Source organism: Pseudorca crassidens, chromosome 1 (assembly GCF_039906515.1).
Source record: "Pseudorca crassidens isolate mPseCra1 chromosome 1, mPseCra1.hap1, whole genome shotgun sequence".
In the NCBI taxonomy this organism is placed as follows: Eukaryota; Metazoa; Chordata; class Mammalia; order Artiodactyla; family Delphinidae; genus Pseudorca; species Pseudorca crassidens.
The window spans coordinates 152,531,850-152,556,847 of record NC_090296.1 but is presented as its reverse complement, the minus strand read 5'-3'; the positions used below and the strand labels follow the sequence as shown (position 1 = coordinate 152,556,847).

Genomic DNA, 24,998 nt, shown 5'->3' with positions numbered 1-24,998 from the left:
CCTCTGACCAATGGGGTCATTTAGTGGAGCTTTCAGATGCCATTTTCCTCCATTTCTTTCATTCTGCATTCTTCCTTGCCTCTCTGGGAAGAATAGAGTATATTGGCAGGGGAAATGAAAGTCATTTTAGCCATACCATGCCATAAGCTGAATCTTTGAAGTTAGAAGAGCCAGTTTTCAATTGCGAGGCATCCTCCAAAATTGGCCATCAAAACTCATTTCACCATCACAGGGCCTGCAAGACACTAAGCAGTGTACAGTCCCAAGAAGAGTGTATAAAAACCTTGTCTCCATTAGTTAAACAACAGACATTGATTACAATCTTCCTCTTTTTCGAGCTGATGTTTAAAATGTATCAACAGGATATGGCTGTTTCGTTTTTGGTGACCACCCCAGAGGTTGAGTAACTCATTACATTTAAGTTGACTCCTCGTCTGTCTCTTACTGTGAAATTTAATATAGGAGATGTTGTTTGGTTAATTTTAATTTTTACGGGACAATGAGGAAATTCTAACATTTTGTCTTTCTCTTTTTGGTGCTCTCCTACCGCCTCCACAACGGCCAATGCTCATCCAGGCATCCCAGAGGAAATCTGTCCTGGAGATGGATCGCCCAATTAGCTCACTGATCAGGATTGATGACCTGAAATCCACCTGGCCCTCAGGGCGTCCCATCAAGAGAAGTTTGGTCCAGGACTTCATAAGCAGCATCCAGGCACCAGGCAAGAGATCTGCTCAGATCTCCACCCTGGCTTGTCTGAACCCACCAAAGAAACCGAGACTGAGTCCCATCCAATTTCCCAAGAAGAGCACCCTGAGACCAGATCCGGGGGTTTTTCAGAATCTGCAGCCTCCACCCAGTACCACCAGACCTGGGCCAACCGTGGCACCCCAAGTGACCAGGAAGACACCTGCACAGGTACAAAGCATTAACCTCCAGCCTCCACACAACACATCTTACCTGAATACTCTCCAGGCCTACACCAGAGTCCAGCCTCCACCCCTCAAACATGTTCCAGGCCAGCCTCTCAGGATGCTCTTCAGGAGAGTAGGCAAAGCCTGGTGGAGCTGCACATACATGACATCTCCCTCTTTGTCTCCTGCTGAGAAGCCAACCCCTCCTGCTCAGAGCCCAGCCATGGGCAAGAAGTCTGAGGAGCACTGTGCCCCAGGCCCCTGGAGTGTCCTCTATGGTGACCTTCAGATTTCTTCTTCCTCTGAAGAGAGTGAGTGAGAGGGAGACACCAATGACCACTAAGACATGTCCTTCAGCCCCAGGTACCCTGGAGGTGACTGTGGAACAGAGAGGGGAAGTCCGAAGGAGTGGCCTGTCCCTGGTGAATCAGTGATTCTTCACCTCTGGGGGGTGGGGGGGTGAAACAGTAGTGGAAACCCAGGTTTTGCTTAGGGACACACATGTGGAAAGCACTGCATTTTCTCCTGATGGAATTAGAGTCAACATGGAAATGGTGCTTATCAAACTGGAATGTCAATTCTTTTGCAAACTCAATCCTTTGTAGACAACTTTGAGACAATTACACGAGAAAGTTTTAACTGTGGTGTAAATAGAAAGCTGTGGTGAGAATCTGGAATTGGTGGCAAATGTCTGAAAGTACTGCAGCTGACTAAAGGGCCTAACTCTGCTTTACAGAATGACAGCAGGGCCCTGAGTTAAGATGAGATTTGTGGATTCTGCAGACTTCTTTCCATGTAAATCATACAGGGGACTGCTCCTGTGGCTTTGTTTATTATTATTTCCTTAGTAAACATTATTCTAAAGCTTTGTTTAAAATTTTTCTTTCAATACCAATCAAATTCTAGGCAAAACAAGTCATGACATACATGGTTTTTATTTTTCAGCCTTGAAGATCCCCTTGACATTTTTTATCCTCAAAGCTTATGGAACTGGGAGGACAGAGGAGCTTGGAAGGACTAAGGCTATTCAGAAATATAGACTCTCAGGCACCTCTGCCCCCAAAACCACTCACTGGTCAGTATATGCACATACACAGTGTGCCCTTGTCAATGTCAGGCATGGAGAATGTGATAAGCACTGTAAGCTGACTTGTTCTCACTGGGGCCCACATGCCACTCTGAGGGTGAATTTTAGTAGCTACATATGCCTCAATCTTACTTCAAAGGATCCCATGTTTTGGTTGTCTGTTTTGAGGCCCGGGTATTGGGATTTCATCTGCTCTCCAGATGAGTGGATTAGGCGGCAATGTTTGAGACCCACTGGAGGTGGTGTGCCAGGATATCCCCTAAGTCCCATGTCATCTCCTTTTTCTAACACAGGACACAGTCTGACTAGAACCAAGGAAAACTATGTAGCTTTATAGAGGGAACTTCCTGGGAGGAGACAATGGCTGCTCCCTCCATCCTAGAGAACACCTGTTTGGGGAGTACGTCTTCCTTCTGCAGAACTCTGTACCTCCAAGACAGAAAAGCCACTGTGGTTGGAGGAAACCAAAAGGTCTTTTAAATATGTAGGAAATAGGCTCCCCTTTGGGCTACACCCAGAGCCTGCTACAACTGTGGATATGAACCTGTTGCCAGTGACCTACGTCACAGTTTATGCCTTTTCCTCCCCTGTCTTGTGACCAAATCCGGCCTTTCACTGAATGATGGACTCTGACAAAACCCAAATAGTGGAGAGAAGCAGGAAGACGGCGGAAGAGTAAAACGTGGAGATCTGCTTCCTCCCCACAGATACACCAGAAATATATCTACACATGGAAAAACTCCTACAGAACACCTACTGAACGCTGGCAGAAGACCTCAGACCTCCCAAAAGGCAAGAAACTCCCCACATACCTGGGTAGGGCAAAAGAAAAAATAAACACAGACATAAGAATAGGGACGGGATCTGCATCAGTGGGAGGGACCTGTGAAGGAGGAAAGGTTTCCACAGACTAGGAAGCCCCTTCACGGGCGGAAACTGCGGGTGGCAGAGGGGGGAAGCTTCAGTGCTGCGGAGGAGAGCACAGCAACGGGTGCCGAGGGCAAAGCGGAGGGATTCCCGCACAGAGGATCGGTGCCGACCAGCACTCACCAGGCTGAGAGGCTTGTCTGCTTACCCACCAGGGCGGGCGGGGCTGGGAGCTGAGGCTCGGGCTTCAGTCGGAGCACAGGGAGAGGACTGGGGTTGGCGAAGTGAACACAGCCTACAGGGGGTTAGTGCACCACGGCTAGCCAGGAGGGAGTCCGGGGAAATGTCTGGACCTGCCGAAGAGGCAAGAGACTTTTTCTTGCCTCTTTGTTTCCAGGTACGTGAGGAGAGGGGATTAAGAGCGCTGTTTAAAGGAGCTCCAGAGATGGGAGCAACCCGCGACTAGCAGTGCGGACCCCAGAGACGGGCATGAGACACTAAGGCTGCTGCTGCCGCCACCAAGAAGCCTGTGTGCGAGCACAGGTCACTATCCACACCTCCCCTCCCCAGAGCCTGTACAGCCCGCCACTGCCAGGGTCCCGGGATCCACGGACAACTTCACCTGGAGAACGCATGGCGCACCTCAGGCTGGTGCAACGTCCCGCTGACCTCTGCTGCCGCAGGCTCATCCCACAACCGCACCCCTCTCTCCTCCCGGCCTGAGTGAGCCAGAGCCCCCGAGCAGCTGCTCCTTTAACCCCATCCTGTCTGAGCAAAGAACAGACGCCCTCCAGCGACCTACACAAAGAGGCAGGGCCAAATCCAAAGCTGAGCAACGGGAGCTGTGCGAACAAAGAAGAGAAAAGGAAATCTCTCCCAGCAGCCTCAGAAGCAGCGGATTAAAGCTTCACAATCAACTTGATGTACCCTGCATCTGTGGAATACCTGAATACAGCGAATCATCCCAAATTGAGGAGGTGGACTTTGAGAGCACGATATATTATTTTTTCCCCTTTTCCTCTTTTTGTGAGTGTGTATGTGTATGCTTCTGTGTAAGATTCTGTCTGTATAGCTTAGCTTTCCCCATTTCTCCTAGGGTTCTATCCGTCCGTCTTTTTATTTTTCTTGAAAAAATTTTTTTTCTTAATAATTATTTTTTATTTTAATAATTTTATTTTACCTTCCTTCCTCCCTTCCTTCCTTCCTTTCTCTTTCTTTCTTTCTACTGTTTCTCCCTTTTATTCTGAGCCATGTGGATGAAACGCACTTGGTGCTGCAGCCAGGAGTCAGTGCTGTGCCTCTGAGGTGGGAGAGCCAACTTCAGGACACTGGTCCACAAGAGACCTCCCAGCTCCACATAATTTCAAATGGCGAAAATCTCCCAGAGATCTCCATCTCAACACCAGCACCCAGCTTCACTCAACGACCAGCAAGCTACAGTGCTGGACACCCTATGCCAAACAAATAGCAAGACAGGAACACAACCCCACCCATTAGCAGAGAGGCTGCCTAAAATCATAATAAGGCCATAGACAACCCAAAACACACCACCAGACGTGGACCTGCTCACCAGAGAGATAAGATCCAACCTCATCCACCAGAACACAGGCACTGGTCCCCTCCACCAGGAAGCCTACACAACCCACTGAACCAACTTTACCCACTGGGGACATACACTAAAAACAACAGGAACTACGAACCTGCAGCCTGCAAAAAGGAGACCCCAAACACAGTAAGATAAGCAAAATGAGAAGACAGAAAAACACAGAGCAGATGAAGGAGCAAGATAAAAACCCACCAGACGTAACAAATGAAGAGGAAATTGGCAGTCTCCCTGAAAAAGAATTCAGAATAATGATAGTAGAGATGATCCAAAATCTTGGAAATAGAATAGAGAAAATGCAAGAAACATTTAACAAGGACCTAGAAGAACTAAAGATGAAACAAGCAACGATGAACAACACAACAAATGAAACTAAAAATACTCTAGATGGGATCAATAGCAGAATAACTGAGCCAGAAGAACGGATAAGTGACCTGGAAAATAAAATAGTGGAAATAACTACTGCAGAGTAGAATAAAGACAAAAGAATGAAAAGAACTGAGGACAGTCTCAGAGACCTCTGGGACAACATTAAATGCACCAACATTCGAATTATAGGGGTTCCAGAAGAAGAAGAGAAAAAGAAAGGGACTGAGACAATATTTGAAGAGATTATAGTTGAAAACCTCCCTAATTATGGTAAAGGAAATAGTTAATCAAGTCCAGGAAGCACAGAGAGTCCCATACAGGATAAATCCAAGGAGAAATATCCAAGACACATATTAATCAAACTGTCAAATATTAAATACAAAGAAAGCATATTAAAAGCAGCAAGGGAAAAACAACGAATAACACACAAGAGAATCCCCGTAAGGTTAACAGCTGATCTCTCAGCAGAAACTCTGCAAGCCAGAAAGGAGTGGCAGGACATACCGAAAGTGGTGAAGGAGAAAAAACTGCAACCAAGATTACTCTACCCAGCAAAATTCTCATTCAGATTCGATGGAGAAATTAAAACCTTTACAGACAAGCAAAAGCTGAGAGAGTTCAGCACCACCAAACCAGCTTTACAACAAATGCTAAAGGAACTTCTCTAGGCAAGAAACACAAGAGAAGGAAAAGACCTACAATAACGAACCCAAAACAATTTAGAAAATGAGAGTAGGAACATACATATCAATAATTACCTTAAATGTAAATGGACTAAATGCTCCCACCAAAAGACACAGATTGGCTGAATGGATACGAAAACAAGACCCTTATATATGCTGTCTACAAGAGACCCACTTCAGACCTAGAGACACATACAGACTGAAAGTAAGGGGATGGAAAAAGATATTCCATGCAAGTTGAAACCAAAAGAAAGCTGGAGTAGCAATTCTCATATTAGACAAAACAGACTTTAAAATAAAGACTATTAGAAGAGACACAGAAGGACACTACATAATGATCAAAGGATTGATCCAAGAAGAAGATATAACAATTATAAATATTTATTCACCCAACATAGGAGCCCCTCAATACATAAGGCAAATACTAACAGCCATAAAAGGGGAAATCGACAGTAACACATTCATAGTAGGGGACTTTAACAGCCCACTTTCACCAATGGAGAGATCATCCAAAATGAAAATAAGGAAACATAAGCTTTAAATGGTACATTAAACAAGATGGACTTAATTGATATTTATAGGACATTCCATCCAAAACCAACAGAATACACATTTTTCTCAAGTGCTCATGGAACATTCTCCAGGATGGATCATAATCTTGGGTCACAAGTCAAGAATTGATAAGTTTAAGAAAATTGAAGTTGTTTCAAGTATCTTTTCTGACCACAACGCTATGAGACTAGATATTAATTACAGGAAAAGATCTGTAAAAAATACAAACACATGGAGGCTAAACAATACACTACTTAATAACAAAGTGATCAGTGAAGAAATTAAAGAGGAAATTTAAAAATACCTAGAAACAAATGACAATGGAGACACGATGATCCAAAACCTATGGGATGCAGCAAAAGCAGTTCTAAGAGGGAAGTTTATAGCAATACAATCCTACCTTAAGAAACAGGAATCATCTCGAATAAACAACCTAACCTTGCACCTAAAGCAATTAGAGAAAGAAGAACAAAAGAACCCCAAAGTTAGCAGAAGGAAAGAAATCATAAAGATCAGATCAGACATAAAAAGAAATGAAGGAAACGATAGCAAAGATCAATAAAACTAAAAGCTGGTTCTTTGAGAAGATAAACAAAATTGGTAAACCATTAGCCAGACTCATCAAGAAAAAAAGGGAGAAGACTCAAATCAATAGAATTAGAAATGAAAAAGGAGAAGTAACAACTGACACTGCAGAAATACAAACGATCATGAGAGATTACTACAAGCAAGTCTATGCCAATAAAATGGACAACCTGGAAGAAAGGGACAAATTCTTAGAAATGCACAACCTGCTAAGACTGAATCAGGAAGAAATAGAAAATATGAACAGACCAATCACAAGCACTGAAATTGAAACTGTGATTAAAAATCTTCCAACAAGCAAAAGCCCAGGACCAGATGGGTTCACAGGCGAATTCTATCAAACATTTAGAGAAGAGCTAACACCTATCCTTCTCAAACTCTTCCAAAATATAGCAGAGGGAGGAAAACGCCCAAACTCATTCTACGAGGCCACCATCACCCTGATACCAAAACCAGACAAGGATGTCACAAAGAAAGAAAACTACAAGCCAATATCAGTTATGAACACAGATGCAAAAATCCTCAACAAAATACTAGCAAACAGAATCCAACAGCACATTAAAAGGATCGTACACCATGATCAAGTGGGGTTTATTCCAGGAATGCAAGGATTCTTCAGTATACGCAAATCAATCAACATGATACACCATATTAACAAATTGAAGGAGAAAAACCATATGATCATCTCAATAGATGCAGAGAAAGCTTTCGACAAAATTCAACACCCATTTATGATAAAAACCCTGCAGAAAGTAGGCATAGAGGGAACTTTCCTCAACATAATAAAGTCCATATATGACAAACCCACAGCCAACATCGTCCTCAATGGTGAAAACCTGAAATCATTTTCACTAAGATCAGGAACAACAGAAGGTTGCCCACTCTCACCACTCTTATTCAACATAGTTTTGGAAGTTTTAGCCACAGCAATCAGAGAAGAAAAGGAAATAAAAGGAATTCAAATCGGAAGAGAAGAAGTAAAGCTGTCACTGTTTGCGGATGACATAATACTCTACACAGAGAATCCTAAAGATGCTACCAGAAAACTATGAGAGCTAATCAATGAATCTGGTATAGTAACAGGATAGAAAATTAATGCACAGAAATCTCTTGCATTCCTATACACTAATGATGAAAAATCTGAAACTGAAATCAAGAAAACACCCCATTTACCATTGCAACAAAAAGAATAAAATATCTAGGAATAAACCTACCTAAGGAGACAAAAGACTTGTATTCAGAAAACTATAAGACACTGATGAAAGAAATTAAAGATGATACAAATAGATGGAGAGATATACCATGTTCTTGGATTGGAAGAATCAACATTGTGAAAATGACTACTACCCAAAGCAATCTACAGATTCAATGCAATCCCTATCAAACTACCACTGGCATTTTTCACAGAACTAGAACAAAAAATTTCACCATTTGTATGGAAACACAAAAGACCCCGAATAGCCAAAGCAATCTTGAGAACGAAAAACGGAGCTGGAGGAATCAGGCTCCCTGACTTCAGACTATAGTACAAAGCTACAGTAATCAAGACAGTATGGTACTGGCACAGAAACCGAAATATAGATCAATGGAACAGGATAGAAAGCCCAGAGATAAATCCATGCACCTATGGTCAACTAATGACAAAGGAGGCAAGGATATACAATGGGGAAAAGACAGACTCTTCAATAAATGGTGCTGGGAAAACTGGACAGGTACATGTAAAAGTATGAGATTAAATCACTCCCTAATACCATACACAAAAATAAGCTCAAGATGGATTAAAGACCTAAATGTAAGGCAGAAACTATCAAACTCTTAGAGGAAAACATAGGCAGAACACTCTATGACATAAATCACAGCAAGATCCTTTTTGACCCACCTCCTAGAGAAATGGAAATAAAAACAAAATAAACAAATGGGACCTAATGAAACTTCAAAGCTTTTGCACAGCAAAGGAAACCATAAACAAGACCCAAAATAACCCTCAGAATGGGAGAAAATGTTTGCAAATGAATTAACTGACAAAGGATTCATCTCCAAAATTTACAAGCAGCTCATGCAGCTCAATAACAAAAAAACAAACAACCCAATCTAAGAATGGGCAGAAGACCTAAATAGACATTTCTCCAAAGAAGATATACAGACTGCCAAGAAACACATGAAAGAATGCTCAACATCATTAATCATTAGAGAAATGCAAATCGAAACTATAATGAGATATCATCTCCCACCAGTCAGAATGGCCATCATCAAAAAATCTAGAAACAATAAATGCTGGAGAGGGTGTGGAGAAAAGGGAACACTCCTGCACTGCTGGTGGGAATGTGAATTGGTACAGCCACTATGGAGAACAGTATGGAGGGTCCTTAAAAAACTACAAATAGAACTACCATATGACCCAGCAATCCCACTACTGGGCATATACCCTGAGAAAACCATAATTCAAAAAGAGTCATGTACCAAAATGTTCAGAAAGAGAGACAAATACCGTATGCTAACACATATATATGGAATTTAAAAAAAAAATGTCATGAAAAACCTAGGGGTGAAACAGGAATAAAGACACAGACTTACTAGAGAATGGACTTGAGGCTATGGGGAGGGGGAAGGGTAAACGTTGACAAAGCGAGAGAGAGGCATGGACATATATACACTACCAAACGTAAGGTAGATAGCTAGTGGGAAGCAGCCGCATAGCACAGGGAGATCAGCTCGGTTCTTTGTGACCGCCTGGAGGGGTGGGATAGGGAGGGTGGGAGGGAGGGAGATGCAAGCGGGAAGAGATATGGGAACACATGTATATATATAACTGATTCATTTTGTTGTGAAGCTGAAACTAACATACCATTGTAAAGCAATTATACTCCAATAAAGTTGTTAAAATGAAAAAAAAAAAAGCGTCATGTACCAAAATGTTCATTGCAGCTCTATTCACAATAGCCCAGAGATGGAAACAACCTAAGTGTCCATCATCGGATGAATGGATAAAAAGATGTGGCACATATATACAATGGAATATTACTCAGACATAGGAAGAAACGAAATTGAGCTATTTGTAATGAGGTGGATGGACCTAGAGTCTGTCATACAGAGTGAAGAAACTCAGAAAGAGAAAGCCAAATACTGTATGCTAACACATATATATGGAATTTTAGGGAAAAAAATGTCATGAAGAACCTAGGGGTAAGACAGGAATAAAGACAGACCTACTAGAGAATGGACTTGAGGATATGGGGAGGGGAAGGGTAAGCTGTGACAAAGTGAGAGAGTGGCATGGACATATATACACTACCGAACGTAAAGTGGATAGCTAGTGGGAAGCAGCCGCATAGCACAGGGAGATAAGTTTGGTGCTTTGTGACCACCTGGAGGGGAGGGATGGGGAGGGTGGGAGGGAGGGAGACGCAAGAAGGAAGAGATACAGGAACATATGTATATGTATAACTGATTCACTTTGTTATAAAGCAGAATCTAACACACCATTGTAAAGCAATTATACTCCAATAAAGATGTAAAAAAAACAAATAGCTCTACTCTTTCCTTCTATCATTGCATAGGGTTTGAGTAGGCACTGACTCTACTTTCCAGAATCTTCTAAGCTTCACTGAAGTAAAGAATAGATGTCTGTTAGAGAAGCCATTTGAGATTGGAATGAAGGGATGGGTACAAGAACTTTGAGCTGCCAACACAGGGAGCACGGTCCCAGGACACATGAATGTTACCTTTTAGTAATGCAGCATTGATGTGAGGCTCACTGAAATCAAGTGATGTCAGTTAAGGCAAGGTATTTTTTGTTTGTTTGTTTGTTTAATCTACCCAGGGCAAGTCAGGAAACTTCACACTTGATAGAAAATTCCCAGACAGTAAGAAAAAATTGGTTAACCTATATTTGAAATTAATTTTTATTGGCGTATGGTCGCTTTACTGGCTAGCCTATTTTTGAAATGATATTTCAAACAGCCCAATGAACAAAGATACTGGAAAATGAAATTTCAACATATTTAGAAACTATCAAAAATGATGGGGCGCCATTTGAATGAATCACAAATTTATTTGTAACTTATATGGCTTCTAAAGGGGAGTGAAATAGAACCCATGAATTGTAGGGAATGAGAAAAAAAAATTTGGTAGGTCAATAGAGAGATGTATAGATACAAAGATAGACATTCATACTCACATACATATATTCATACAAAGATGATTGATATTAGATGGATATTTTACAATGTGTTATGTTAAAGCAATTTCTCTCCCCACCTCCACCCATTTTTCTGCTAAGGTCATGGTCCTATGAAATGCAAGAAACGTAGGTCAGAGATGAGTCTTTGCCTCCCAAAGAATGGGGAACAGAAATGATAAATAACATCTGAGGTCTTAAGGGGGGAAATTGCACATTCTGTCTAGGCATTATCCATTCTTCATGACCCAGTGATTCACGGATTAGGAATGATATGAAGCATTGTATAGCCTGTCTTTTCCTCTAGAAATAGTAAAATTTCTAATTCTGTATTCCACTCATGGCATTTCTTGAGTTTAGTTTGGGTTAGTATGCCAGATTGCAATTGAGAGATCCTTTATAAGAAATTCTGAAACAGACTGATAAATCATTCTGCATACTATATATTTCATGAAGATGGCCACGCAATGACATGGACATAACCACTGGGATTCATAAAATCCCAACGCAAGTGCTGTGAAGCAAAGTGGTAGCTATCTTTCCATAGGCTTGGATAGGCCAAATCATTATTCATTCCTTCCTACCTGAAACCTCTTCATTTGACCGTATGATAAAGAAAATGAAACCCCACACCAAGATAAAAGCTAAAAGAAAAGAATTCAAATACCCAGCTATGAAGCTACCAGTCTACCGGATCAGAAAAGATTTCCCCAGGTAAACCTGTAAACAAAGGTAGACTCATCTTTTGTCATATGGGAAAGCCTATTTTTTCAGAAGTAGGCACACTGGCTTTGATGTTCAAATGCGTGTATGAAAGTATTAAATGAAGGCATCCCATGTTTGTATGATTTCCATTTTACTGAATAAAAATTCTATTTCATTTTCTCTTCTCTATGTAGAGTATGCGTGGCCGTTAGAGCTTAGTACTTCGGTGATGTTGCTGTTTGCACTAATATACGAAGATAAGGGAGGCCCTAAGAAATACACTCCAAGTGATATTTAAATAGTAAATATTATGTTCTCTATATTGTACCATGATAAGCATTGTGGAATTTAGAAAAACATAGGCATACTAAAAAAAGAAAAATTAGTTGTTCTTTCCAAAAATAAATATACTGCTAAAAATAGACACAAATGTCCAGATAAGCCTAAAATGCATGAAAACACTACAGCACAACTTGCAGTCACACCTTTTGATGTAAGGTGTGAAAAAAGGTGAGAGAAAATTCCTTGCGTGAGAAAGACTCAAGGAGATTACATGACCTTAAAGCCCTATATAAGTCAGGGAGGCAGGGACATTCCCCACTGAAACTGTGGAATTCGGCAATGTGACTGTTCCACTATGACAACCACACTCTGACAAGGAGACGGGGGTTCTGCAACTTAACCTGCTTTGTTTTGCAGGTAAGAAGAGCAGCAGAGGAAGCTACTCCCTTGCTCAGGAGGGGCCCACCCACAATGAGGGGATCAGCAGGGACAGGCAGAAACCCTTGGGGGACTGGAGGATCAGAAGGGAACTAGGCCAGCATTTCCCCTGCCCACTCGGGCCCCCAAGAGACTGCTGAGCTCCTGGGCCAGATCCCCTGCCCTCCAAGTCCCCCTCCACCTGCGCTGGGCCTAAGCCCTACCTCTGCATCCCCGCCTACGGCCTTATCTCTGCACTGCACACTCTGAGGCCCTCTCCAGCCATGCTGCCTTTTCCAGGCTGTGTGGTTCCTGAGCCTAGGCCTCGCCCCCACCCTAAACTCCACCCCCACCTAAGCCCCACCCTCCACAGCCAAGGACTTTTCTGGCCCTTTTTTGTCTATTTTTTTCTTTTTTTTGAGGTTGTGGTTCTGTTTTACCTCACTGTTATTGTTGTTTCATTTATATTTTAATTTTTTCTAATAAATTTTTAATTTTTCTAATTTTATTTTTTATTCTTTGTTATCGTTCTGTTCCTTTTGGTTTGTCCCCCCCCCGCCTTTTTTTTTTTTTTTTTGGCTGTTTGGTTCTGTTTTACCTTTCTTTTGTTGTTTTACTTATATTTTTATTTTTTCTAATGAATTTTTAATTTTTCTAATTTTATTTTATTTTATTATTCTTTGTTACTATACTGTTCCTTTTGTTTTTCTTTGACGTGCCACGTGGTTCGCGGGATCTTGGTTCCCAGGCCGGGGGTCAGGTCTGACTCATGTGATGGGAGTGCCAAGTCCAAACTACTGGACTAACAGAGAAACTCAGACCACAGGGAATATTCATCAGAGTGAGGTCTCCCAGAGATCCTCATCTCAGCACCAAGACTCGGCTCTATCCAACTGCCTGCAAACTCCAGTACTGGATGCCTCAGGGCAAACAACCAGGAAGACAGGAACACAGCTTAACCCATCAAAAAAAAAAAATGAGACGACCAAAAAAATTGTTACAGATGAAGGAGCAAGGTAAAAACCTACAAGATCAAATAAATGAAGAGGAAATAGGCAACCTACCTGAAAAAGAATTCAGAGCAATGATAGTAAAGATGATAGAAACTTTCAGAAATAGAATGGAGGCAGGGATTGTGATAATATAAAAAATATTTAACAAAGACCTAGAAGAGAACTAAAGAGCAAACAGTGATGAACAACACAATAACTGAAATGAAAAATACATTAGAAGGAATCAATAGCAGAATAACTGAGGCAGAACAGATAAGTGAGCCGGAAGTTAGAATGGTGGAAATAACTGCCATGGAGCAGAATAAAGAAAAAAGGATGAAAAGAATTGAGGACAGTCTCAGAGACCTCTGGGACAACATTAAATGCACCAACATTTGAATTACAGGGGTCTCAGAAGAAGAAAAGAAAGAGAAAGGATCTGAGAAAATATTTGAAAAGGTTATATTTCAAAAGTTCCCTAACATGGAAATGGAAATAGCCACCCAAGTCCAGGAAGCGCAGAGTCCCGTGCAGGATAAACCCTAGGAGAAACACACCAAGACACACATTAATCAAACCAACAAAAATTAAATTCAAAGAAAAAATATTAAAAGCAGGCAAGGAAAAGCAGCAAATAACATACTAGGGAATCCCCATAAGGTTATCAGCTGATTTTTCAACAGAAACTCTGCAAGCTAGAAGGGAGTGGCAGGATATATTTAAAGTGATGAAAGGAAAAAACTGACAACCAAGATTACTCTATCCAGCAAGGATCTCATTCGGACTTGATGGAGAAATTAAAACCTTTACTGAAGAGCAAAAGCTAAGAGAATTCAGCACCACCAAACCAGCTTTATAACAAATGCTAAAGGAACTTCTCTAGGCAGGAAACACAAGAGAAGAAAAAGACCCACAAAAACAAGTCCAAACAATTAAGAAAATGTTAATAGGAACATACATGTTGATAATTACCTTGAATGTAAATGGATTAAATGCTCCAACCAAAAGACACAGACTGGCTGAATGGATACAAAAACAAGACCCTTATATATGCTGTCTACAAGAGACCCACTTCAGACCTAGGGACACATACAGACTGAAAGTGAGGGGTTGGAAAAAGTTATTCTATACAAATGTAAATCACAAGAAAGCTGAAGTAGCAATACTTGTATCAGATAAAACAGACTGAAATAAAGACTGTTACAAGAGATAAGGAAGTACACTATATAATGATTAGGGAATCAATCCAAGAAGAAAATATAACAGTTATAAATATTTATGCACCCCACATAGGAGCACCTCAATACATAAGGCAAAGGCTAACAGCCATAAAATGGGAAATCAACAATAACACAATTATAGTGGGGGACTTTAACACCCCATTTACACTAATGGCCAGATCATCTAGACAGAAAATAAATAAGGAAACACAACCTTTAAATGACCCAATAAACCAGATAGATTTACTTGACATTTACAGGACATTCCACCCGAAAGCGGCAGAATACACTTTCTTCTCAAGTGCACTGGGAACATTTTCCAGGATAGATCACATCTTTCCAGGATAGATAGGTCACAAATCAAGCATCGGAAAATTTAAGAAAACTGAAGTTGTATCAAGCATCTTTTCTGACCACAATGCTATGAGATTGGAAATCAATTACAGGGGGGAAAAAAACTGTAAAAACACAAATACATGGAAGCTAAACAGTGCACTGCTAAATAACCAACAGATCACTGAAGAAATCAAAGAGGACATAAAAATATACATAGAAACAAATGACAATGAAAACACGATGAACCAAAACCTATGGGACACAAAAGCAGTTCTAAGAGGGAAGTTTATAGCAATTCAATCTCATGTCAAGAAACAAGTAAAATCTCAGATAAACAAGCTAAGCTTACACCTAACGCAACTAGAGAAAGAAGAACAAAGAAAACCCAAAGTTAGTTGAAGGAAAGAAATGATAAGGATCAGAGCAGAAATAAATAGAAATGAAGAAAAGAATAACAAAGATCAATAAAACTTGAAGATGGTTCTTTGAGAAGATAAACAAAATTAATAAACCTTTAGCCAGACTCATCAAGAAATAAAGGGAGAGGACTCAAAACAATAAAATTAGAAGTGAAAAAGGAGAAATTACAACTGACACTGCAGAAATACAAAGGATCATAAGACACTACTACAACCAACTATATGCCAGTAAATGGACAACCCTGAAAAAATGGACAAATTCTTGGAAAGGTACAACTTTCCAAGATTAAAACAGGAAGAATTAGAAAATATAAACAGACCAATCACAAGCAATGAAATTGAAACTGAAATTAAAGATCTTCCAACAAACAGAAGTCCAGGACCAGATGGCTTCACATGTGAATTCTATCAAACATTGAGAGAAGAGCTAAACCTATCCTTCTCAAACTCTTCCAAAAAAATGCAGAGGATGGAACAATCCCAAACTCATTCTACGAGGCCACTATCACCCAATACCAAAACCATACAAAGATATCAGAAAAAAATAAAAGAAAGAAAGAAAATTACGGGTCAATTTCTCTGATGAACATAGATGCAAAAATCCTCAACAAAATGTTAGCAAACAGAATCCAACAACACGTTAAAAGGATCATACACCATGACCAAGTGGGATTTATCCCAGGAATGCAAGGATTCTTCAGGATATGCAAGTCAATCAATGTCATACACCATATTAACAAATTAAAGAATAAAAACCATATGATCATCTAAATAGATGCAGAAAAAGCTTTTGACAAAATTCAACACCCACTTATGATAAAAATTCTCCAGAAAGTAAGCATAGAGGGAACCCACCTCAACATAATAAAGGCCATATACAACAAACCCACAGCAAACATCATTCTCAATGGTGAAAAACTGAAACCATTTCCTCTAAGGTCAGGCACAAGACAACGATATCCATCTCACCACTCTTATTCAACACAGTTATGGAAGTCCTAACCAAGGCAATCAGAGAAGAAAAAGAAATAAAAGGACTACAAATTGGAAAGAAGAAGTAAAATTGTCACTGCAGATGACATGATACTATACATAGAAAATCCTAAAGATGCTACCAGAAAACTACTGGAACTAATCAATGAATTTGGTAAAGTTGCAGGATACAAAAGTACTACACAGAAATCTCTTGCATTCCTATAAACTAACAATGAAAGATCAGAAGGAGAAATTAAGGAAATAATCCCATTTACCACCACAACAAAAAGAATAAACTACCTAGGAATAAGCCTACCTAAGGAGGCAAAAGACATGTACTCAGAAAACTATAAAACACTGATGAAAGAAATCGAAGATGACACAGACAGATGGAGAAATATATCATGTTATTGGATTGGAAGAATCAATCTTGTGAAAATGACTACACTACCCAAAGCAAGCTACAGATTCAGTGCAATCCCCATCGACTTACCAATGGCATTTTCCACAAAATTAGAACAAAAAGTTTACAATTTGTATGGAAACACAGAAGACCCTGAATAGCCAAAGCAACCTTGAGAAAGAAAAACAGAGCTGGAGGAATCAGGCTCCCTGACTTCAGACTATAATACTAAGTTACAATAATCAAGACAATATGGTACTGGCACAAAAACAGAAATATAGATCAATGGTACAGGATAGAAAGCCCAGAGATAAACCCACACACCTATAGTCACCTAATCTATGACAAAGGAGGCAAGAATATACAATTGAGAAAAGATATCCTCTTCAATAAGTGGTGCTGGGAAAACAGGACAGCTACATGTAAAAGAATGAAATTAGAACACTTCCTAACACGATACACAAAAATAAACTCAAAATGGGTTAAAGACCTAAATGTAAGGCTGGACACTATAAAACTCTTAGAGGAAAACATAGGCAGAACACACTTTGACATATAATCGCAGCAATATCTTTTTTGACCCACATCCTCGAGTTATGAAAATAAAATAGTAATGGGACCTAATTAAACTTAAAAGCTTTTGCACGGCAAAGGTAACCCTAAACAAGACGTAAAGACAGCCCTCAGAATGGGAGAAAATATTTGCAAGTGAAGCAAAGGACAATAGATTAATCTCCAAAATACACAAACAGCTCAATATCAAAAAACAGAAGTCCAGGACCAGACGCAGCTCATGCAGCTCAATATCAAAAAAACAAACATCCCAATCAAATAATGGGCAGAAGACCTAAATAGACATTTCTCCAAAGAAGACAAACAGATGGCCAAGAAGCACATGAAAAGATGCTCAACATCAGTAATTATTAGAGAAATGCAAATCAAAACTACAATGAGGTGTCACCTCCCACTGGTCAGAATGGCCATCATCAAAAATTCTACAAACAATAAACTCTGGAGAGGGTGTGGAGAAAAGGGAACCCTCTTGCACTGTTGGTGGGAATGTAAATTGATACAGCCACTATGAAGAAATGTATGGGCATTCCTTAAACACCTAAAAATAGAACTACCATATGACCCAGCAATCCCACTACCGGCCATATACCCTGAGAAAACCATAATGCAAAAAGAAGCATGTACTACAAAGTTCACTGCAGTACTATTTACAATAGCCAGGATATGGAAGCAACCTAAGTGTCCATCGATAGACGAATGGATAAAGAAGATGTGGTACATATATACAATGGAATATTACTCAGCCATAAAAAGGAATGAAATTGGGTCATTCGTAGAGACATGGATGGACCTAGAGACTGTCATACAGAGTGTAGTAAGTCAGGAAGGAAAAAACAAATACCATATGCTAACACATATATATGGAATCTGTAAAAAAAATGGTTCTGATGAACCTAGGGGCAGGACAGGAATAAAGACACAGATGTAGAGAATGGACTTGAGGACACGGGGAGGGGGAAGGGTAAGCTGGGACAAAGTGAGAGAGTGGCATGGACGTATATACACTACCAAATGTAAAACAGATAGCTAGTGGGAAGCAGCCGCATAGCACAAGATCAGCTCGGTGCTTTGTGACCACCTAGAGGGGTGGGATAGGGAGGGTGGGAGGGAGACACAAGAGGGAGGGGATATGGTGATATATGTATACATATAGCTGATTCACTTTGTTATACAGCAGAAACAAACACAACATTGTAAAGCAATTATACTCCAATAAAGATGTTTTAAAAAAAAAGGTGTTGTCCATAGCACGTTAAAGTAAAATACAGGTCCCATGACTGACTTTATAATCAATCCGTTCTTAAATAAAATTCCCTATGAATATAGCGATCACTCTTTCATTCATTATTTCAGATCATGTCTTAACAAAAGTTTATTATATACCTGGGTTCCACTAGGTCTAGATGGAGTTTAGCAAGTGAAAGTTACATGGACCCAATCCTTGTGGAATTGAAACCCATCTCATAGGGTTAACAGAAACTGGTAACTAATAGATATTCTTGACTTTGTCTCACAGAACAGCAGTTAAGGGAACAGCCTGTTTAAAACCCTCCTCTTGTAACATGCCTTCACCGTCAAGCTCGCATTCATTGTTCCTGCGAATTGCATACCCTGAAAGTTTCCCATAGCTTAGACAATATATTACAAGACTCCTTTAACCACCGCCTGTAGATAACTCCTCTGACAGATGGGTCACTATAGTAATGGTTGGTTGTTTTTTTCAGGTCATGAATCTAGTCTTGCTCTGTTCAAACCAGACAAGACCATCACACATTCAGTTGGGCCTGTGTGAGTGCACAGTGGATGACCATTTGAAATGATGGGGCCAAAAGCTCCATCCTTAGCTCATGCTAATGCCACCATATTCTGAACATGCATCCCATGAACTAGCATGTAACAGAGATATGCCTGCACAGAACAGCGATAACCTCACATTTTCCCTGCCTTCAATCACCTTTCCCTTCACCTCCAACCTCCCTCTACTCTTCACCCCTAAATACCCCTGCTCCCTTCCCTTTGAAGTGATAGATCTCAAACTTGTTCTCCTGTCTCCTCCCTTGATTCCCTTATAAATAAACCCTTTCTCTGCTGCAAACCTTGGAATCTTGGCATTTGCCTTGCTGATCATCAGGCAAGTGAACCTGGATTGGTAAGAGGATGATGTAATTCACATTTGTGAGCATCTTAGATCAACATGCTGAGATCTCCAGAAGGTGACCATTAAGATGAAAGCAACAGTGATCATAAAGTTCTGTGAATTTCCTTTATATTTCCACTCACCTTTTCTGTATTTTACTGAACATTTTTTATTATCAGATCCTTTACGTGACCAGTGATGAACATAAGGGCATTATCATTTTTGAAAATCAAGAGCCAATGTACAGTGAATTGGAAATAAAGAGAGAGAGTATAAGAAGCTTCCACTGAAGAAAAAGAGGAGTTGAGTTTTTTAGATTCCACTTGTAAGTGAGAACATACACTATTTAACTTTCTCTGACATACTTAACTTAGCATCATGCCCTCAAAGGCCTTTCTTTTTGTGGAATATGGCAGAAATTTTTTCTTTGTATGGCAGATATATACACATTTCTATATAGAGAGATAAATAGATGATTGATTGATTGGTTTCTATATAGATATATCACATTTTCTCCACCCACTGAGGGACACTTAGATTGTTTCCATATCTTGGCTATTGCAAATAATGCTGCAGTGAACTTGGGGCTGCAGATATCCTTTTGAGAACGTGATTTCATTTCCTTCAATATATACCTAGAATTGGAATTGTTGGATCTTATGATAGTTCTATTTTCAATCTTTGGAGGAACCTCCACACACTTTTGCACAGTGGCTGCACCAACTTACATTCCCAGCAACAGTGGCCAAGGTCTCCCTTTTCTCCACACCCTCCCCAACACTTGTTATCTCTTGTCCTTTTGATGACGTTTATTCTAAAAGGTGTGAAGTGATATCTCCTTGTGGTTTTGATTTGCATTTCCCTGATTAGTGATGCTGAGCATCTTTTCAGTACCTGTTGGCCATCTGCATGACTGTTTTGCCAAAAAGATATTTAATATGAATCCTGAGGTCAAAAACATGCAATCCCCTGCAAACAGGCAGAGTGTAGAGAAATACAGGATGCTGGTAAACCTTAAGTATGTTTTCTTTCAAAACTCACAGGGATCTTGGGAAGTAACTGATGCCCCCTGAACTTCTGAATAGAAGCACAAGTCCTCATCTCAACTGGAATTTCCTCCCCAGCAGCCCTGGTCCTCACTGCGCACAGCCACTAAAGCCACCTCCAAACTCTTCCCACCTATGTTCCCAGAGCACAACTCTTCAGACCTTGGAAAAGTAAAAACTTGGAAAGACCTGGGATGCACAAGGTTGTCCTCAGGGCTGAGTGACCCCGAACCTCCATCTCCCCTCCTGTTAATGACACTGACCCCCTGTGTGTTCTGATGCCACCTCTCTCCAGGAGCCCCTCACACCCAGCCCTGCAAATGGAAGAGAGGAGCCTGCAGGAGGAAGGTGACTCAGAGTCTAGGACCCAAATGTTCAGCATCCTCTCCTGCACAGACATGGTCAAAGGTCTCATGAGAGTTTCTGGAGTCGAGCTTGAGGCCCATCCAGAGGCCAACTGCTCTCTGGTTCCATTTCCATAACCCAGCGAGCAGGGCCATCCCAGAGGGGTCTCAATTAGACTTTCCTCTCCAAATCTAACACTCTTGGTCTTCTCCTAAGCTTTTGCTCTTCCAAGACCTTTTTCAAATCCAGTGTCCTGTCCTCCCACCTCGCTTCCTCCGGGCCTCACCCCTTGCCCAGCTGTCCGGAGCATCTTGCATTTCCAGCCACCAGGGGGCACTGTGGGTCTAGTATTGGCTGCTGTGCAGGGTCCCAGAGGAAGAGGAGAGAACCTGCATGACCTTGAACTTTGTGGAAACCAGGAAAAGGAGGCTGGAGAGGTGGGGTGAGACCACCCAGGTAGGGGCTTAACAGGGCACCAATGAAATCTTGTGAGTAGGGGAGTGATGTGACTTGATGCATATTTCCCAGTACCCTTGGTTGCTGCTGGACCATTCTGTGATAGTTAACAAGGAAGCAGGACACCAGCAGGAGACCCTTTGCTACTCCTGGCAGGGGATCCTGGCTTGCACTTGAATGGCCCTGGGGACACCTTTGGGGATGTCCTGGAGGCAGAAACAGTAGCACTTTGCTCTTACTGTGAAGGTGAGGCATAAGGACAGGCAGGTTTTGATGAACCTCCTAGAACTTCATTGTGACTTCCTGAGACTGGGAGGGATGTGAAAGGAGAAGGTATGGAAAAAGACAGTAAGGAGTCTGTTGGGCCATGTTAGACTTGAGTTGATTACTTCACTGAGTGAAAAGAAATATCAAGTACAGAATAGCACATGCAAATTTACATTCCCACCAACAGTGTAGGAAGGTTCCTTTTTCCCCACACGCTCTCTGGAATTTATCATCTGTAGCCTTTTTGATGATGGCCATTCTGAATGATTTGAGGTGATTCCTCAATATAGATTTGAATTGCATTTTCTAATAATTAATGATATTGAGCATTTTTTATGTACCTGTTGGCCACTTTTTTTTTTTTTGTGGTACGCGGGCCTCTCACTTCTGTGGCCTCTCCCGTTGCGGAGCACAGGCTCCGGACGCACAGGCCCAGTGGCCATGGCCCACGGGCCCAGCCGCTCCGCGGCATGCGGGATCCTCCCGGACCGGGGCACGAACCCATGTCCCCTGCATCGTCAGGCGGACCCTCAACCACTGCGCCACCAGGGAAGCCCTCTGTTGGCCATTTTTATATCTTCTTTGGAGAAATGTCTATTTAAATCTTCTATACATTTTTGGATTTTTTTTTTTTTTTTATTGAGCTGCATGAGCTGTTTGTATATTTTGGAAATTAATCTCTTGTTCATTGTATCATTTAAAAATATTTTCTCCCGGTCCATAGGATGTCTTTTCCTTTTGGTTACGATTTCCTTTGCTGTGCAAGAGTTTTTAAGTTTAATTAGGTCCCATTTGTTTATTTTTGGTTTTATTTTCATTAGTCTGTGAGACAGATCAAAAAAATATTCCTGAAATTTATGTCAAACAGAGCTCTGGTTATGTATTCCTCTAGGATTTTTAGAGTACTTGGTCTTATTTTTAGGTCTTTAATCCATTTTGAGTTTATTTTTCTATACTGTGTTAGAGAATGTCCTAAGTTCATTCTTTTACATGTAGCTGTTCAGTTTTCTCAGAACCACTTACTGAAGAGACGATCTTTGCTCCATTGTATAATCTCGCCTCCTTTGTCTTAGATTAATTGGCCGTATGTGCATGGGTTTATCTCTGGGCTTTGTATCCTGTACCATTGATTTATATTTCTTTTTTTCTGTCAGTACCATATTGTTTTGATTGCTGTAGCTTTATAGTATTGTCCAAAGCCAGGGAGCCTGATTCCTCCAGCTCCATTCTTTCTCAAGGTTGTTTAGGTTATTCGGGGTCTTTTTTGTTTCCATACATACTTTTTAATTTTTAGAGGAAGACTTTTTAAAAAACTTTTAAAAAACTAAATCTACAAACACTCCAGATACTTTTTATTAATATATCCTGAAAGTTTTATAATTCAGACATGAATTAAACAGGAAAACTGTAATCTTAGACTGTGCATAGTATGTAATATTTTAATGTTATTTCTCAATATCTTCAAAAACTGCTCATGAGAATTGAGTATATTAAACCAGGCTTATTTTCAAAGCCTAAACCTTAACTTCTTCTCAAAAATCTGTTAAATAAAATCTTTGGTTGAATCCATAGACTCTATAAATGTATTACTGTCTATAAATTTGTAACTGGCAGTAAGTGAAGAAATTAAATACGCTTCTTTGAAAGAAGCAAAAGGCCACAGAAAAATCTACTCAAAAAAGATTTAATGAATATCTGCAATTTAAAAAGAAGCATTTTAAAAGTTGTTTGGAGGGCTTCCCTGGTGGCACAGTGGTTGAGAGTCTGCCTGCCAATGGAGGAGACACGGGTTCGTGCCCCGGTCCGGGAGGATCCCACATGCCGCGGAGTGGCTGGGCCCGTGAGCCATGGCCGCTGAGTCTGCGCGTCCAGAGCCTGTGCTCCGCAACGGGAGAGGCCACAACAGTGAGAGGCCCGCGTAACGCAAAAAATGTTTGGAGTCCAATATTTATTAGGTAGAGTCAATGTCAACCAAACCGTCACATTATATATATTTTATACATATATAAATCATTCATCAAACACTCAAGCTGGATTCCTAATAGGTACCAGACATTGAGACTGGTGCCGGGGAATTAACAATAACAATAATGACAATACTAGTAATGATGCAGCTACCATTTACTGAGAACATTCTATATGCCAGACACTGCACAAATATTCTCCATCTTGCTTTATCCCATTCTTTTAGTTAAAGACCAGACAGTTGCAGAAATTAACTAATACAAATGTTCAGATCTACTTGCAGAGCAGGTAACTAAATTATCATCTGTTTCTCTCAAAAGATGCTCAACTGTATCATACTACTTCTCCTACAAAGACATAGGAAGCTAAACATGCTTTCCTTGAAAGATCACAGGTCATACAGGTGATGTTGATGTATAAATAGTTATAAAACAATGCAGTAATTGCTATGATGTAGGGATATCTGTAACATAATATGAAGGGAAAAAATGGAGCTTCTAACTGCCTCATGGGGCCCATTCACAGAGGAGGTGATGACAGTCATCTTGAGTTGAAGGATGAGTCAAGAGAACAGGCAAAGTATTGTGTCATTGCATGAGGGAAGTGAACATAGTTTAGTGAGGCTTTTTCACAGGGTGAATTTGTGGAACTGACCAGGAACTATGCTAGAGGAACAAGCAGGCTGAGATCATGAAGAGGATCAGGTATGCCTTGCTGAGAAGGTCACAATTGAGTCTGTAGGCAATGAGGAGAAATTGACACAAAGCAGTGAACCAATTAGCCTTGCATCGAGAAATGAGCATCTTAGAAGGTGTGAGGGCAATGGGTTAAGAACAGAACATGGCCAGAAACAGGGAAACCAGCTGCAATATTCCAGGAAGGAAATGATGTAGATGAAATCAAGAGACCTATTGAAAATATATGCCCTGTGGTTCTCACTTGAGTAACCAAGTAGAGGGAGATATCACTGAGTCTGGGAATACTGGAAATGGAGGAAGTTTTGGGAGTGGTGTGGTTATGGTGAATTTAGTATGAAACATGCTGAATTTATGTGCTATGGTACCTGTGCATATAGATCAAGTCCAGAAATGATCAGACATCCATGGATGTCTGCAAAAGAGAAAAGGATCTGTGGCGTTTTAAACAATATAGGTGGTAACTGAGTCTCTGGCTTCTATTGAAATAACCCAGAATAAGTGGAGAATAAGAAAAATATGAAGCAAATGTCATAGGAAGACCACGACTTTTAAAGGGGAAGGAAATTATGGGAAACTCATGGAGCAAAATGATAAGGCGCCAAGATGGGGGAAAAGCTGTCATGGAAGCTGAGTGTTTCAGACCAGCTCAGTAAAAAGACAGAACTGAGCCCTCGTTACGTGCCTTCTCTCTGCTAGGGAATGGATACGTGACGATGATGAAGACACGGTTTCTATTCTCAAGGAGCTCACAGTATAGTGAAGAGGAGAAGGTTAAGTAGGAAAGGGACTGAAAGGAATCCTTGATTTGGCCATTAGGTGGCTGGTCACTGCACGGGAGAGCCTCTTAGGGATGGTGTGAGGGAAGTAGGCAGAGAAGTAAATGTGGAGGGTGTCAATGAGCTCAGACGGGGACATTATTTTCTAA

General features: G+C 40.7%; 2 long non-coding RNA genes across 4 annotated transcripts in view; one reads left to right on the top strand and one right to left on the bottom strand.

The window, feature by feature from the left end:
* The window catches only part of LOC137203432 (uncharacterized), a 105,183-nt gene extending 104,211 nt beyond the window's left edge, over nt 1–972 (top strand). Inside the window, exon 4 of the long non-coding RNA XR_010933114.1 lies at nt 577–972. This is a non-coding gene — a long non-coding RNA (uncharacterized lncRNA). The remainder of the gene's footprint in view (nt 1–576) is intronic.
* Nucleotides 1–24,998, bottom strand: part of LOC137203426 (uncharacterized) — a 94,960-nt gene that overhangs the window by 32,509 nt on the left and 37,453 nt on the right. The window contains exons 4-5 of one of the 3 annotated variants that reach the window (XR_010933103.1): nt 961–1,216; nt 137–245 (exon numbers count right to left, since the gene is read on the bottom strand). This is a non-coding gene — a long non-coding RNA (uncharacterized lncRNA). The remainder of the gene's footprint in view (nt 1–136; nt 246–960; nt 1,217–24,998) is intronic. The other 2 variants (XR_010933102.1, XR_010933104.1) reach the window with 2 other exon arrangements.